A 15,220-nucleotide genomic window follows, 5' to 3' on the forward strand; every position below is an offset into this window, starting at 1 on the left:
GTTATTACCAAAAGGCAGCTCTAACATGTATACCAGAAGGCAATGTTTGTTTCCTGCCTTAGCAAGAGGCAGGAACAGAATTTACCGTTCCAATCTGGCGTCATCAACTGGGCTGCCTGAACAATGGGTGACAAAGGAGGGATAAGCAACCTGGTGCCCTAAAGATGTTGTAGAACATCTGGCTCCCATCTGCCTCAGCCAGCATGGCGAATGGCCAGGGATCATGGGAGTTACAGTCCAGAAACTGCAGGAGAGCACTAGGTTGGGTAAGCCTGGATTAAAGCATAGTATCTGGTATGAAAAACTAGTCTTGGTACACATTGAAGACTAAGGGTTGTAGCCAATGATAGTCCAACTCTGGGCAGACACACTGAAATTAATGTGCATGACTAACTTAGTTCCACCCATTTCAATGCCTCTACTCTGACAAGAACTTACTTGGCGGCCACCCTAACAAATGTATTATGGCAAAAGCTTCTAGCATTTGTTAGTCTTTGAGTTGCTACAAGACACTGCTGCTGTTTTTGCTGCCACAGACTAACTCAGCTTCCCTTCTGCAAAATCTTTGGGATGGCCTGCTTTGGTTTTTAATAATTGGGATTTTAAAAGCTTTGTCTTAGGAGCACATACATAGCCACTGTACATGTTGTTCCTTTGCAATTAATATGTACTGTATTTTTCGTGTATAACAAGCCCCCGTGTGTAACATGCCCCCTATTTTTGGGGACTCAAAATTAAGAAAATGAGGGGGGGAGATTGCCCCTGTGTATAAACATTATTTTTTAAACATTATTTTTAGTAAAAAATACCCCTAGTCTTAAACACAGAAAAGTATGGTAACCTCAGTCAACATGTAAACATGACCAGTCCGTGTTCTCTGCAGTGCTTGAATAGCCTGGTGTCCTTTGCCCCTTTTTGAAATATAACCAGTGTTGTATCCATCTTCAATGCTGTGAAGGCTGGCTCCCTTTGTGATATTCTGGGCCATTTCCCAAAAGTTTCTGCTTTCGTTTTATTAAAAATTAAGATTATAGGCAATGCTTGCATAGAATGAAATGTGCTCCCGCCTTTCAATGTTCTTTCCACTGAGTTCAAAAATGCTAGGATGACTGACAAGTGTCAAATCCCCATTTTTGGTTTTCCCCCTGTTATTAATATTCAATAGCAGTAAATTGGCCAGCCTGCATTTGGGATCTGGATGTTCCACACTGATTCCCTTCACACCCATTTCCATGGATCTGGACTAAAGTCCAGGTGGGGGATTTTGCTTAGCCTAAGGGCCACATTCTTGGTTGGGCAACCTTCCAACTTGCCAGTGGTTGATGGGGCCAAAGGCAAAAGTGGGTGGGTGATGTAAATATTACATGAAAAGGGGCAAGGCCCCCTTCCACTTTCAGCCTGCCTGCATTCTCTCTCAGTGTATGAAGAGTGCTACAGTGGTACCTTGGGTTAAGTACTTAATTTGTTCCGTAGGTCCGTTCTTAACTTGAAACTGTTCTTAACCTGAAGCACTACTTTAGCTAATGGGGCCTCCCGCTGCTGCCATGCCACTGGAGCATGATTTCTGTTCTCATCCTGTAGCAAAGTTCTTAACCTGAGGTACTATTTCTGGGTTAGCGGAGTCTGTAACCTGAAGCATATGTAACCTCAAGCGTATGTAACCACAGGTACCACTGTATTAGATTCCTTCACCATAAAAGGCCTGACTAAGGGCTTATTTGTAGCTGGTTCACACATGCAAGTTTATCTTTCCATCACTGTAAAATCTAATGATGGCCAGGAAATTTTATAAAATCATAAAAATAAATAAATGTGAATGGTCCATTTTTGCTATAACACCACATATAGGATTCCCATTATATAAAAAAACCATTATTTTAAAGAGTGGAGCCAATCAGATTTCAGCCAAGGAATTCCATCCCTTATGATACCTAGCATGAAATTTGCATTTTCAGCAACTTATTGACCAAAACCAAAAGATTATTTTCCTGGTCAGTCACTACCAATTCAGACTCCAAGGGTGTGTATGTGAAATTGGGAGCTTTTGTCCCAATTTGCATCAATTCTCTCTCTCTCTCTCTCTCTCTCTCTCTCTCTCTCTCACACACACACACACACACACACACCTCGAACTGTGGGATTATCAAGAAACTTGACCACCTTACTGCTTTCTCCTAACTTCAAATCACCAATGATCAAGTTAAAAAGAACTGGTCCCAAAACTGTCCACAGAGGGCAATTAAAACTGTTGCAGAGTAAAGATTTTGCCCTCGTTCTGAATTAGGTTTGTTTGACCACAGTTTACATAGCCAAATCTCATTGACTACATGATAATCTCACTGTTTCCAGCAACAGAAGACCAGTGTGAATAAAGCACCTTTATGTGAGTAGGGAGGAAAGTTCTGCTTAATTTAGATGAATGCAAGAGGACTGGTAAGTTTTGCAGCTGCAAAGGCTTTTTGAAGGATGTTCAATAACCTCTCTAGAGTGTTTGAAAAAGCACCAGGAAGGGGAAATAAACTTCACAGTGTTTCCCTTTATGTACTAAATCTTCTAATTTCCAAGAGAGCTGCAATAAACAAACCTGGTAAGATGTTCAGCTGAATCACATACGTGCTACTTTCCAAATGGATATTGAAATGAGGGGATCTTCAATGCAGACCTAAGAAAATGGAATGCCAGATCGGCGGAGGAAGCAGCTGATAAATCTCCATATCAGAAAACGAGGCCTATTCATTTATTTTGTTTCGTAAACAATTATATACCACTTGATTGTAAACAAAAAACCTCAGAGTGGCGGCCCTCACCTTAGGCATCCATAGGAGTAGGTTGTTAGGGATGGCAACAGATTCTGCTTCAAGTGGATTGCACCCAGCTGCAGACCTGACAGTCAGAGATGTGTATCTATCTGTTAGTCCTGTTTTATTATCATCATTTCCTATAATGGAAGATGTGGAGAGAACCCCATAAAGTGGAGAGAACCCCATAAAGTGGACTACAACAAGCCCAGCAATAAAGTCTATGGTGGAGACAGCTAAACTATGGAATGTCGAAAGTATTAACCTGGAGACAGAGAGGAAAGAAAAATTGGGAGAGCGAGGGGTGGGGATTAACCTGCTTAAGCCACTAGGAGATTATAGAGCAGGTGTGGGGAACCTCAGGCCCAGGGGTCCAAATGCAACCACAGGCCTCTTTACCTCACCCCTGGGAGTCTCGCATTGCTCACTGGCCTTGCTGTCACTTTTCTCAAGTGCTTTAAACTGGCTAGAATGTGCCCCTTGGACTGCGATGATTCATCTCGATTGTATGGATGTGGGATGCAGAGCTGTGGGCATTTTTATGTGAGTTATTTTATTTAACAACGTTTTATACTGCTTGATTTTCGTCAGACCTCTAAGAAGAAATGTTAAAACAGTTTAAAACATTTAAAGATAATTAAAATTAACAGTAAAACACACCAACTTCTATGTGTCTGGATGCATCAGGCACCACTTGGGTGGCCTCAAGCTGTGAAAAGGTTTATAAATCTGTAAAATGAAATCATATACCAGGCGATATCTCTGCAGTCATTCAGATATTCTTTCATAACTTTCCATGAAGGAGAGTTTGTTTGCCCTGAAGCCTGACCCTTGGCGTCTGCTCTTGCATATTATGGAGACGGTGGTGGGATTAAGGGTCTGGCGATGGGGGATATGACAGGAACAAAGTGACTGAACACTAATATACAAATCGTGGCATTACAAAATCAGTTTGGGAGACAGGTGGGATGCGCGTACACACACACACACACACACAGCCTTCTGGAGAAGGCTTCCCAAGCTAAGCATGCTTTTTAGAAATTTCACGGCATTTGTCTCTCCTTAGATATCCCCTAGGGAACTGCGTTGGCATGGAAACCGTGAGCTCTTATGAATGGTTGACTCTTTGCTTCTTTAAACAGTCATCTGATTCTTTCCACTTTGCTCTCTAGAATGAGGCACATTGCTTTTTTTGCAAACCTGGTATTTCAGAGGGGGCGGTTAAAAGCATAAATTTTATTTCTTAATTAATCAAATTTAATATAGGAAACATATTGAAGGTGTGTGTGTAATATCTTGCCTCATAAGAAACATGTGTGGGAATACTATTGGCAGTAAAACTGCCCCCCCTCCTTTGTGCATTGCTTGCGTTACATGGGCAACCAGAACTGCGTATAGTATTCAAAAAAACATAGATTTATATAGCAGAATTATGATATTGGTAGTTTTACTCTTAATTCCTTTCCTAATGATCCCTAATATGGAATTCACCTTTTTCAACATAGCCAAACACTGGGCCAGTAGTTTCATTGACTGATCTACCACAACCCCCAAACCTCTTTCCTGATCAGTCACCACTATGCAGACCCTGATATATAAAGTTAGGAGCGCTTTTTGCCCAGTTTCAGCCAGTTTAATGCCTATTCACCAATTCTCCTTTGCATCAAAAATCTGTCTTGTGCAATCTTCACCACATACAGTTGTGACTGTGGTTTCAGAGGCTTCTGGGGGTTGTGCTAATGTAAAGTAGCCCTCATCCCACATTGTTGCTGACTGTAGAAGTATGATCTAATACAGTAGCAATAGACCACCTTCTTATTCACTACCCAGTAGGGCCAAAACGATTAAAAGATGGAACCTAGTTAGTTTTGCAACAGCCTGGTGATTATTGGGTTGTGGTAACACAGAGGTTGGCTTTTTCACTGACAGCATCAGTGTTGTGGAATGCTCTACCTGCTGAAATATGAGAGGCTCCATCAGTATTGGCATTTTGCTTTTTCTTGAAGACACACCTCTTTAGACAAGCATTCCCCTGATCCACTTGAACCTCCTCTGTTAACTGCTTTAATTGTAGTTTTAACTATTATGCTGGCTTGATTGGCTTGTTCATTGTACATTTTAATTATGGGTGTTTCATTTTAATGTTTTGATTATTATTTTTATTGTTCATTTTAAATGTGTGTGGCTATATTTCTTCTAATTTGTTTTATACTAGGAAACCGCTTAGAAGCCATTTCGGCCAATGAGCAGTATTAATAATAATAATAATAATAATAATAATAATAATAAATTTTATTTATATCCCGCCCTCCCCAGCCGAAGCCGGGCTCAGGGCGGCTAACAACAATCAAATAATCAAACAATCAAATAAACCAATATTCTAAAAATATTTCATTATAAAAATTAATTAAAATCAAGTTAATGGCAACCATTAAACAAAGCTCTGTGCAGGTTGCCAGAGGAGGGAGTCAGGCTGCGCCCTGACCAAAGGCCTGGTGGAACAACTCTGTCTTGCAGGCCCTGCGGAAAGATGTCAAGTCCCGCAGGGCCCTAGTCTCTTCTGACAGAGCGTTCCACCAGATTGGAGCCGCAGCCGAGAAGGCCCTGGCTCTAGTTGAGGCCAGCCTAACCTCTCTGAGGCCTGGGACCTTCAGGATGTTTTTATTTGCAGACCGTAGGTTTCTTTGTGGGGCATACCAGGAGAGGCGGTCCCGTAGGTACGAGGGTCCTAGGCCGTATAGGGCTTTAAAGGTTAAAACCAGCACCTTAAACCTGATCCTGTACTCCACCGGGAGCCAGTGCAGCTGATATAGCACCGGACGAATGTGGTCTCGCAACGAAGATCCCATAAGGAGTCTCGCCGCGGCATTCTGCACCCGCTGGAGTTTCTGGGTCAGTCTCAAGGGCAGCCCCACGTAGAGCGAGTTACAATAATCCAGTCTGGAGGTGACCGTCGCATGGATCACAGTGGCTAGGTCAGGGCGAGAGAGATAAGGGGCCAACTGCTTAGCTTGGCGGAGATGAAAAAATGCCGCCTTTGTTATAGCTGTAATCTGCGCCTCCATAGAGAGGGAGGTATCAAAGATTACACCCAAACTCTTAACGGACGGTGCTGGCACTAACTGCACCCCCGCAAGAGATGGGAGTTGCCCCCTCAATCCCATATCGTCCCGTCCCAGCCAGAGGACCTCTGTCTTCGAAGGATTTAACTTCAACCGGCTCCCACGTAACCATCCAGCCACAGCCTCCAGGCATCTGGTCAGTGTGTCTGGGGCCGAGTCAGGATGGCCATCCATCAACAGATAGAGTTGGGTGTCATCGGCATACTGATGGCAACCCAGCCCAAAACTCCGAACAAGCTGGGCGAGGGGGCGCATAAAGATGTTAAAAAGCATCGGGGAGAGAATCGCACCCTGAGGCACTCCACACACCAAGGAGTGGCGCGATGACAATTCCCCCCCAAGCGCCACCCTCTGTCCCCGACCAGAGAGAAACGAGCGCAGCCATTGGAGGACTGTGCCCTGGATCCCCACGTCGGCAAGGCGGTGGTCTAGGAGTTCGTGATCGACCATGTCGAAGGCTGCTGACAGGTCTAAAAGAATCAGCAGCCCTGACCCGCCTCGATCCAGCTGCCTGCGGAGATCATCTGTTAGGGCGACCAGAGCCGTCTCGGTCCCATGACCAGCGCGGAAGCCGGACTGGAATGGATCGAGAGCCGATGTTTCATCCAGAAACCTACCAAGCTGTTCAGCAACCGCTCTCTCAATCACCTTACCCAGGAATGGGAGATTCGAAACCGGGCGGTAATTGGACAGATCTAAGGGATCTAATGATGTTCTCTTTAAGAGCGGACGCACCACTGCCTCCTTCAGTTCCCCTGGGAATATCCCGGTGCCAAGGGACAAATTGATGATATCCCCCAGGGGGGCCCGCACCTCATCTGGACACGCTCTAATCAGCCATGACGGGCACGGGTCAAGAGGACAGGTGGTGGGCTTTCCAGCTTGGAGGAGTCTGTCCACATCGGCTGGAGATATCCGGTCAAAGTGGTCCAATACTGGACCCGAGGACAGTCGAGGGGCCTCCAGTTCATTTATTGTGTCCAAATTGGCAGGAAGGTCATGGCGGAGCAACAGGACCTTCTCCGCAAAAAAGCTCGCAAATGCCTCACCGCTGTGTGTCAGATTGTTATTTAAATTTGGCTGTCCTTCAAGGGACGTTAGAGACCTAATTATACTAAATAATTGCGCCGGGCGAGAGCTAGCGGATGCAATGGAGGCCGAGAAGTAAGACTTCTTAGCGGCCTTCACTGCCATCTCATAGGTTTTCATAAAAACCCTATAAGATGTTCTTGAGGCTCCGTCACGAGCACCCCGCCATACTCGCTCTAGCCGTCTGAGATCCCGCTTCATTTTCCGAAGCTCCTCGGTAAACCAGGGAGCCCGGTTTCTGTGGGGTCGCAGAGGGCGCTTAGGTGCGATCTCATCGATGGCTGCCAGGAGCTGGGTATTCCAGCCCTCAACAAGCTCAGTCAATGAGTCGCCAGGGGGAGCAAGGTCCCGCAAGGCCTGGCGGAATCTATCAGGGTCCATCAGCCTCTGCGGGCGAGCCCAAATCGGCTCGCCACCTAAGCAGGGTGGGGGTGGAAAGTCAATCCTGGCTTTCAGAGCATAGTGATCAGACCATGACACTTTCATCAAAGGAGACATGATCACATCTATACCTGCACCAAATATCAAGTCCAGCGTGTGGCCTGCTTGATGTGTGGGGCCCGAAACAAACTGGGAGAGCCCTAGTGTTGCCATGGAAGACACCAGGTCCAGAGCCTGTGAGGAGGGAGTGGCATCAGCATGGATGTTGAAGTCCCCCAATACCAATAGGTTAGGGAACTCCAAGGCCCAGCCAGCCACCGCCTCCAGCAGGCCTGACAGGGTGGCTGCTGGTGCGCTAGGTGGCCGGTACACCAGCCAGACAGCCAAGCTCACCTCAGAGCCCCACACTAGGCCAACACATTCAATGCCGGGGATCAGTGGCGATGGTAGAGCCCTGAAAGAACAATCTTCCCGGATTAATAATGCCACCCCTCCCCCCCGGCCCACAGTCCGTGACTGGTGGAGGACGGAGAAACCCGGGGGCGCCATCTCTCGTAAGGTAACAGTTTCCCCTTCGCGCACCCAGGTCTCCGTCACACAAGCCAGATCGACCCCCTGCGAGGTAAAGAAATCTCGCAGGGTGGCGGTTTTGTTGCCTATAGACCTGGCATTGCACAACACCAGTGACGGAGGTGAGTAATCCTTGCTCACCCTACCCTTGTCCCTCGGGATGGGGCGCAGATTGGAAGGGGTACGAGCATATCTGTATCTCGATCCCCTTCGCCTATAACATCTGCCCCCACCGCCATACCTCCCTCGCCCCTCCACGGTAGCAATCCCAAGCCTCATACTTGCCTCCATTTACAGAATAGAAAAACAAAACAACCAAAAGCAATTATACCCAAACAAAACCAATCCCACCCCACTTAATATCCAACCCCAAACCAAAACAAAACGGAACAAAACAAAAATACATAGATAAAAACCACCATTCACGGTGGTACAACAGAATAAACAATAAAAACACCTTTAAAACATCTTAAAATATATAAAAACATCTTTAACATTTGCTGCAGCAGCACCAGTGTCCTTAAAGCTGTCACAGAGGTGAGCCTGGGCCCCGCCCCTAGGCCAGATGGGATTAGCCTGAGGAGGGAGCGGCCTTCCCCCACACTCACGGTGCAGCAGCAGTGATGTCCCAATGCCTCAATGAGGCCTCTTAAAGCCGTGGCGAAGGTGAGTCTGGGCCCCGCCCCCTAGGCCAGATGGGATTAGCCTATTCTATTCTATTCTATTCTATTCTATTCTAATGGGACTTTTGATGGTTCAAGGTATTTCACATAGTCATAGTCCTGTGAGGTAGGTCCTCCCCACCGCAGGTTCCCATATTCTCCAAGCCAAAATATGTGTTACTGTAATTTTAAAAATCCATGTTCTTCTCCTGTCTTTGCCTCCTCCATTTCCTTTTCCTTTCTCTGTGTCAGTTTAGATTTGAAACCCCTTGGGACCACGTAAGGGAGGAAGGGCTGTTGCCTTCATGGCCTGCATGGAAACTCCCCAGAGGCACCCTCTTTGCATATTTATGCTTGCATCTTAGGTCTGATCCTCCAGGGCACTTCTTTTGCTGCCTGCTGGATCAGAACAAAGGCCTATCTAGCCCAGCACCTTATTTCATACAGTGGCCAAGCAGATGCCAATCGGAAGCCCGCAATCAGGGCATGGTCCCAATTTCCCCCTCTCCCACGCATATTCTCCAGCAACTGGTATTCAAAGGCATACTACTGTTCTTAAGCAGTGTGACTTCTTTCCCCTACAATTCTGAGATGAGGCTGGGAGACAGAATAAAAAGGTAAAGGGACCCCTGACCATTAGGCCCAGTCGTGCCCAACTCTGGGGTTACAGCGCTCATCTCGCTTTATTGGCCGAGGGAGCCGGCGTACAGCTTCCAGGTCATGTGGCCAGCATGACTAAGCCGCTTCTGGCGAACCAGAGCAGTACACGGAAACGCCGTTTACCTTCCCACCGGAGCGGTACCTATTTATCTACTTGCACTTTGACATGCTTTTGAACTGCTAGGTTGGCAGGAGCAGGGACCGAGCAACGGGAGCTCACCCCGTCGTGGGGATTCGAACCGCCAACCTTCTGATCGGCAAGTCCTAGGCTCTGTGGTTTAACCCACAGCGCCACCCGTGTCCCGGGAGACAGATTACATCTACCTTAAGAACACAAGAACATTAACAACACAAGAAGAAGAGCCTGCTAGATCAGTTCAATGGCCTATCTAGTCCAGCATCCCGTTCTCACACTGACAAACCAGATGTTTGTGGGAAACCTGCAAGCAGCATTCGAGCACAAGAGCGATCTCTCCTCCAGTGGTTTCCAGCAACAGGTACAGTAATTGAAACCATGGCTGCCTCTAACTGTGGAGTCAGAGCATAGCCATTATGGCTAATAGGCATCAATGGACCTCTCCTCCATGAATAGACCTTACTTACTTTATTTATTTATAGTTGCTTGCTGCATTTTTATTTCTTTTTTTGGCCTCAAAGCGACATACAATTTGAAGGAGAAAGCATGCAATACCATATTAAAACACATTCAAAGATTGAAAACTTTATTAAATAAAAGCGTTACCTGGCTGCATGTAAATGAATACCTTCCTTAGTCACCCTCCTCTAATTGCTAAGCAGTTTGAATGACAAGTATGTGCAAACGAGATCAATGTAATTAAGGTGTGAGCAACGAAGGCAAATCAATATTTGAAGGGCAAACCTGGAGGATAAGGTGGCTGAGGCTGCCCTAATAGCATGTTCTGGAGGCAGAAGGCAAGCACCTTTTGACAACCTAAGTGCACGTAGGGTGGGTTAATGACTGATTTGAGGACTGGGGGGTGGGTGGGTGTCGATGGGTGTTCATTTTAATCATTTGTTCAAGGAGAGTGAGGGTGGAAACCTTTTCAGCCCAAGGACAGCATCACCTTGTGAGCAAACCTATGCTCAAAGGCATAAGCACTCAAGGATGGTACAAAGCAGGGGCCAGTAAAGAGTGTGTTTGCTAGAGAGGCAGTGTGGTCTGGGGAGAGTTCTAAGGGCCAGATAGTGAGGCCTGGAGGGCCACATTCAACCCCTGGCCTGGAGGTTCCCTATTCCTGCCTTGGAACCATAGGGTGGTATTCAACAGAGTTTATTCGGAATAGACCCATGGAAATTAATGGATATGACTAGGTAAACTCCATTAATTTCAATGGGTGTGCTTTGAGTAAAGCTTCATTTTTGTCTGCTTTATTGCTGTTGTCATTTTTTTAAAAAAAAACCAACAACCTGTTGAGCTATTGTTTTAAATTATATTGTTAGCTACATTGGACTTGTTGAGGAACAGTAAATGTTTGCATGCTTAAAATAAACAATTTATCTGGGGAGAAATTTGGATGAGGAGTATTTTGGAAGCTCTTCCCCCTACCGTATCTCCTCTTTCAGAGCGTGGTGGGAGGGGGGAGACCTAATGCTGTGCAGTGACAAAATGGGATTTAATAAAAGGTTGCACAGGAAATAAAGGAAATAAGATTATACTAATTCAAACACTGCATAAAGAATGGACCTGCTGCCTTAATTCAGGCAATTTGAATTATTAATGATTCTTTTTCCTTTCTTTCCTCCCCGAATACTCTGTGAATGTTCCCTTGGTAAGACTTCCTCGATGCCTGGATCAGGAAATTGGGGAAATCAGTTTTCTAAAAGGTCAAATGCTAACAGCGAGCAAGATTTGTTCTTTCACACATGGCCTGGTTTCCTTCACTGGCAGAGGCTGGAAATCATAACCTCGCACGTTCTGTACGGAGAGCAAAGGAAAGAATAAGCACCCAATGTCTGTGAGCTACCTTTCTCTGTGCAGAATACAATCCTGTAAAATGCAAGGCACTTTCCCCTGAGGGTCAGATTGGCTAATGAAAACCACATATCTTAAAATACAATTCACAAGCAATAGGAGATGAAATACTACAACAGAAAGCTTTTTTAAAAAATGCATTCAAAAGCCCGAGAAAACGCAGGATCCAAGAATCATTCCCTGCCTGAGTAAGATCTACAAACTTGGGGCAACACAGGGAGGCCACTGAAAATGGCATCCCCCGCAATGGTTTCTCTCCATGTCATTGTGACATCATCATAGTGCGCCTTCATCCAAAGCCTTGCTCTCTGGTGTTGCCTGAAGGGCCTCCCCTCTCTGGAAGACTTCAAAGAGAAAGGAGGCAGGCATCTGTTGGGTGTTTCCCATATCTCAGGGATGGGTTCCTTTTCAGCTCAAGGGCCACATCCCTTTTGGGAAAACTTCCCAGAGCCACATGCCAGTGGTGGATGGGGCCAGAGGCAAAAGTGGGTGGAGCAACACGTGTACATTTTACCTACGGCACACACAAGCACACCCCTCTCTAGTCACCATCTTGACTTGCAAGAGGCATTACCAGAGTTCAAGCCAAGGAAAAAACTTGGGGTTTGAAGCAGGGCCAGTGAGGGGTGTGGCCTGGGAAGAGTTCTGAGGGCCAGATAGAGAAGCCTAGAGGGCCACAAACAACCTGGGGCCTGAGATTCCCCATCCCTGCTATAGGGGTTGGACTAGGTAAAAGTCCCTTAGAATTTTTTTTCTATAATTCCAAAACCAGAGCCAATGTTGTAGATTTGAGGCAGGAACACTGGTACCATGTTTTCGTGATGTGAGTCACCTTCACATATTAACTGTATAAAGAGGGTCCATGTAATTAAAAAGAAATACGTTCTCCTGAGTCACTGAGATTTCATGGCCTACTGACCTCCTCCTATACCACAAACAGGGCCAATCTCCATGCAAGGGCATAAAATGGACCCAATTTAGACATAAAAAATGGCAACATTCAGAATCCAGAGGGATAAAATTTCAGTCACCCAGGATACTCTGCAGTTGGCCTCACAGTCATCAAATTCCGACAAAAAATATTTCAAAGGGAGGGTCTACGGTAAAAACTGTTGAATTAGAATTTATCAGCAAGTTTGATTTGATTGCTTAGAGCTCAGTCGAAACCAAGGTTTCCTTTCCCACTACAGATGTGAAATTATTGATTGGATTATGTTGTTCCCAACACTGCAAATTGTCACTGTGCTTATCTTGGTTTCCTTTGATTTTCCATAGAAACGCCACAGCTTTTGTGCTGGACCACTTCAGCATGGGGCTGGGAGTGGAACTGCAGAACCTGAATGCTCCCCTGGAATATAGTAGCCACCTGGACAGACAAAATTAGTATCCCAGGTATGTAAGTTCTAAGGTGAACTTAACTCCCTAAACAGTAGTCGTAATAATGATAAGCCTGAAGCCCCATGTCATTTATTCTAGGCTGTTGTAGATCATTTCTAAGGGTACATTTTGAAATTCTGATAAACTATAGAAACAAGTGACTCACCTGAAAAAGACCTGCTACTGTCTTGGGCTCCCTGTTTCAAGATTCATTCAGCCTTTCCTTCTGTAGCATAAGCTTGTTAAAGTCGGGTTCCTTTCCTGAAATAAAATGAATATAATTCAATGTTACTTGTGAAGATTTGGGAATGAGCAAGACGTCTCTCTCCCTCTCTGAGTTACGATCATGCTGGATTATGTCCCAGCGTGAAATGTAAAATCATTATGTGCTTCTTTGTGAGACCTTTTGTTATCCATGGCTGTATTTATTTCTCTGCCTGAAAAAAATATGTCTGTGTAACTTGCACAGTTTCCATTTTATTTTGAACACTGTCTCAGCCACATTTCAGTTATTTCTGGAAAACATTGCTAAAATTGTGCATCGCTGTTATTGTTGTTTGGTTTTTTTCAATGCTGATTTAATATGCGAGTCTGATTCATATGGGCAAATGTGACATGCATGGAATCAAGGGACGTACAAGGAGGGAGAAAGAGAGAGAGGAAAAGGAAGGAAGATTCCACAAGGAATTTCAAAGAAAACTTTGCCTACAGTGGACAAAAATTAAATAGCCAAGTTCAAAATAAATGCCTTTGACCTATTAAAACCAGAGCATAAGGTTTTTATGTTTTATTTTATGAGTTCGTTAAATGATGCAAGGATGAAATAATATGTTCCAACTCAAAAAGATAATGCAGAGCTAGAAAAGGACACCCATGTGCCTTATGGCTGGTCAGCGTACCTATCCATAGGCTACACCAGAATTGGATGGAACACTCCACTAGGGATGAGGGATAAATTGGAGTCAGTTCACATTTAAAGACAAAGCTACCCAGTCTGTATTTAAACCTATCTAATTCACACTTTCCAAAACAATGGGAACCAAAACACAGCCAGCCTTTCCAACTCACACTTCTCTAAATTTTGAATGTGTACAGAAATGCATTATATTAGGCTAAAGTGCACATAAAATATCATGGAAAAATACATGATATTAGGCAAACTTGCTTTGCAAAATATGTATATTAGACAAGATTACATTTAAAATGTGCATAGAAGGAGAAATTTGCACTTAAATGCTGATGTGTTTTCATGAGAACTTGAAAAAATGCAAACTGATCTGGAAATCTGGAGAAGTGAAGATCTGGAAAGTAAGAAACTGGGAGAAGTCCATTCACCCTTCCTGGTGGATACCATTGCAGGCCAGCATTCCCCCTGCCCTTCGCAATCCAATGAGGGAGGCCCCAATGCCTACGCCCAATGCCTTACATCTGTGGTCAATAAGAGTTGTGGCCTGATTTGACCCAAACACTAGTGTCATGTCTCATTATTCATGGAATTTTGGCAGCCTGTAGGGTGGGGAGACGCCTGGGCATGCAGACCACAATGGCCAGGTTCACCCACCCTTGCTCTCCACACTCTCATGCAAGAGTCCCCCCTCCCAAGCTCCGCCTTTATGATCACCTACTCCATGCTCCCTTTTGTAAACTAATAATAATAATAATAATAATAATAATAATAATAATAATAATAAATTTTATTTATAATAAATAAACTAGAGATGCCAAGGATTGCACTGGGGACTTTCTGCAGGTAAACCATATGCTGTGCCACCTAGCCATGTCGTCACCATATGGGGAGTGAAATCAGCAAGAGAAAATTTAGCAACACACATGTTAATAGGGGAACAATGGGGGGGGATTGTAGTTTTAAAAATGTGTTTGTTTATTTTACATTGGCACAACAAAGAACAACACTCAGTGAACCCATAGTCTCTGCTGGGGGGAGTCTAAGAGTAGGGAATGTAGATAAAATAGTAAAATAACTTGGGAAATGATGATGAAGAAGATTAATATTGAAATATATTTAAATGACTGATGTGGCTTTTTAATAAAATATTAAACTTGCATTTTTAAAGAATTCATAGGCTATTCTATATAACTGTGCATTATTGCAGTGTTGTATAACATTCTACTAAACATCTCTGCATATTATTAGGAACAATAAATATATTTTATATAATATCAATATATATATAAAATCATTTTAAAATGGTAAATAGGGGAAATGCATTCTTAAGTGGTTCTGATGGCATATACACCGATACATAATCTCATACATAGTTCCCTGGCCTCAACCACAGGCGAATCTTTCCTGCCCACTTTCTCCCAGTGAAAATACATCAGTGCTCCATCCTCGGTTTAATCGATGGGTGTGGAGTTACATCGGTTCCCTTTTCTAATTCTGATATGGCTACAGGCTATAAGAAAGCAGAACCCTCAGGAGTGGCTCCGTTGACTAGCTAAGTGTTAAAGTTTCCCTCCGCAGACCAGGTAGAATCAAATCCAAGAGTTATGAGGCAGTAAGGACTGTAAACAGATATTCCCCCTGTTGGTCCAGCAGCAAGAATT

At 44.6% G+C, this 15,220-nt stretch overlaps 1 protein-coding gene across 2 annotated transcripts in view; it reads right to left on the bottom strand.

Moving 5' to 3' along the window:
* SMPD3 (sphingomyelin phosphodiesterase 3) overlaps positions 1-15,220 on the bottom strand; it is a 128,774-nt gene that overhangs the window by 76,166 nt on the left and 37,388 nt on the right. For both annotated transcript variants that reach the window (XM_053399520.1, XM_053399521.1), the window contains exon 2: positions 12,819-12,913. The gene's annotated coding sequence lies outside the window, so the exon portion shown is untranslated. The remainder of the gene's footprint in view (positions 1-12,818; positions 12,914-15,220) is intronic.

Source organism: Podarcis raffonei, chromosome 8 (assembly GCF_027172205.1).
Source record: "Podarcis raffonei isolate rPodRaf1 chromosome 8, rPodRaf1.pri, whole genome shotgun sequence".
In the NCBI taxonomy this organism is placed as follows: Eukaryota; Metazoa; Chordata; class Lepidosauria; order Squamata; family Lacertidae; genus Podarcis; species Podarcis raffonei.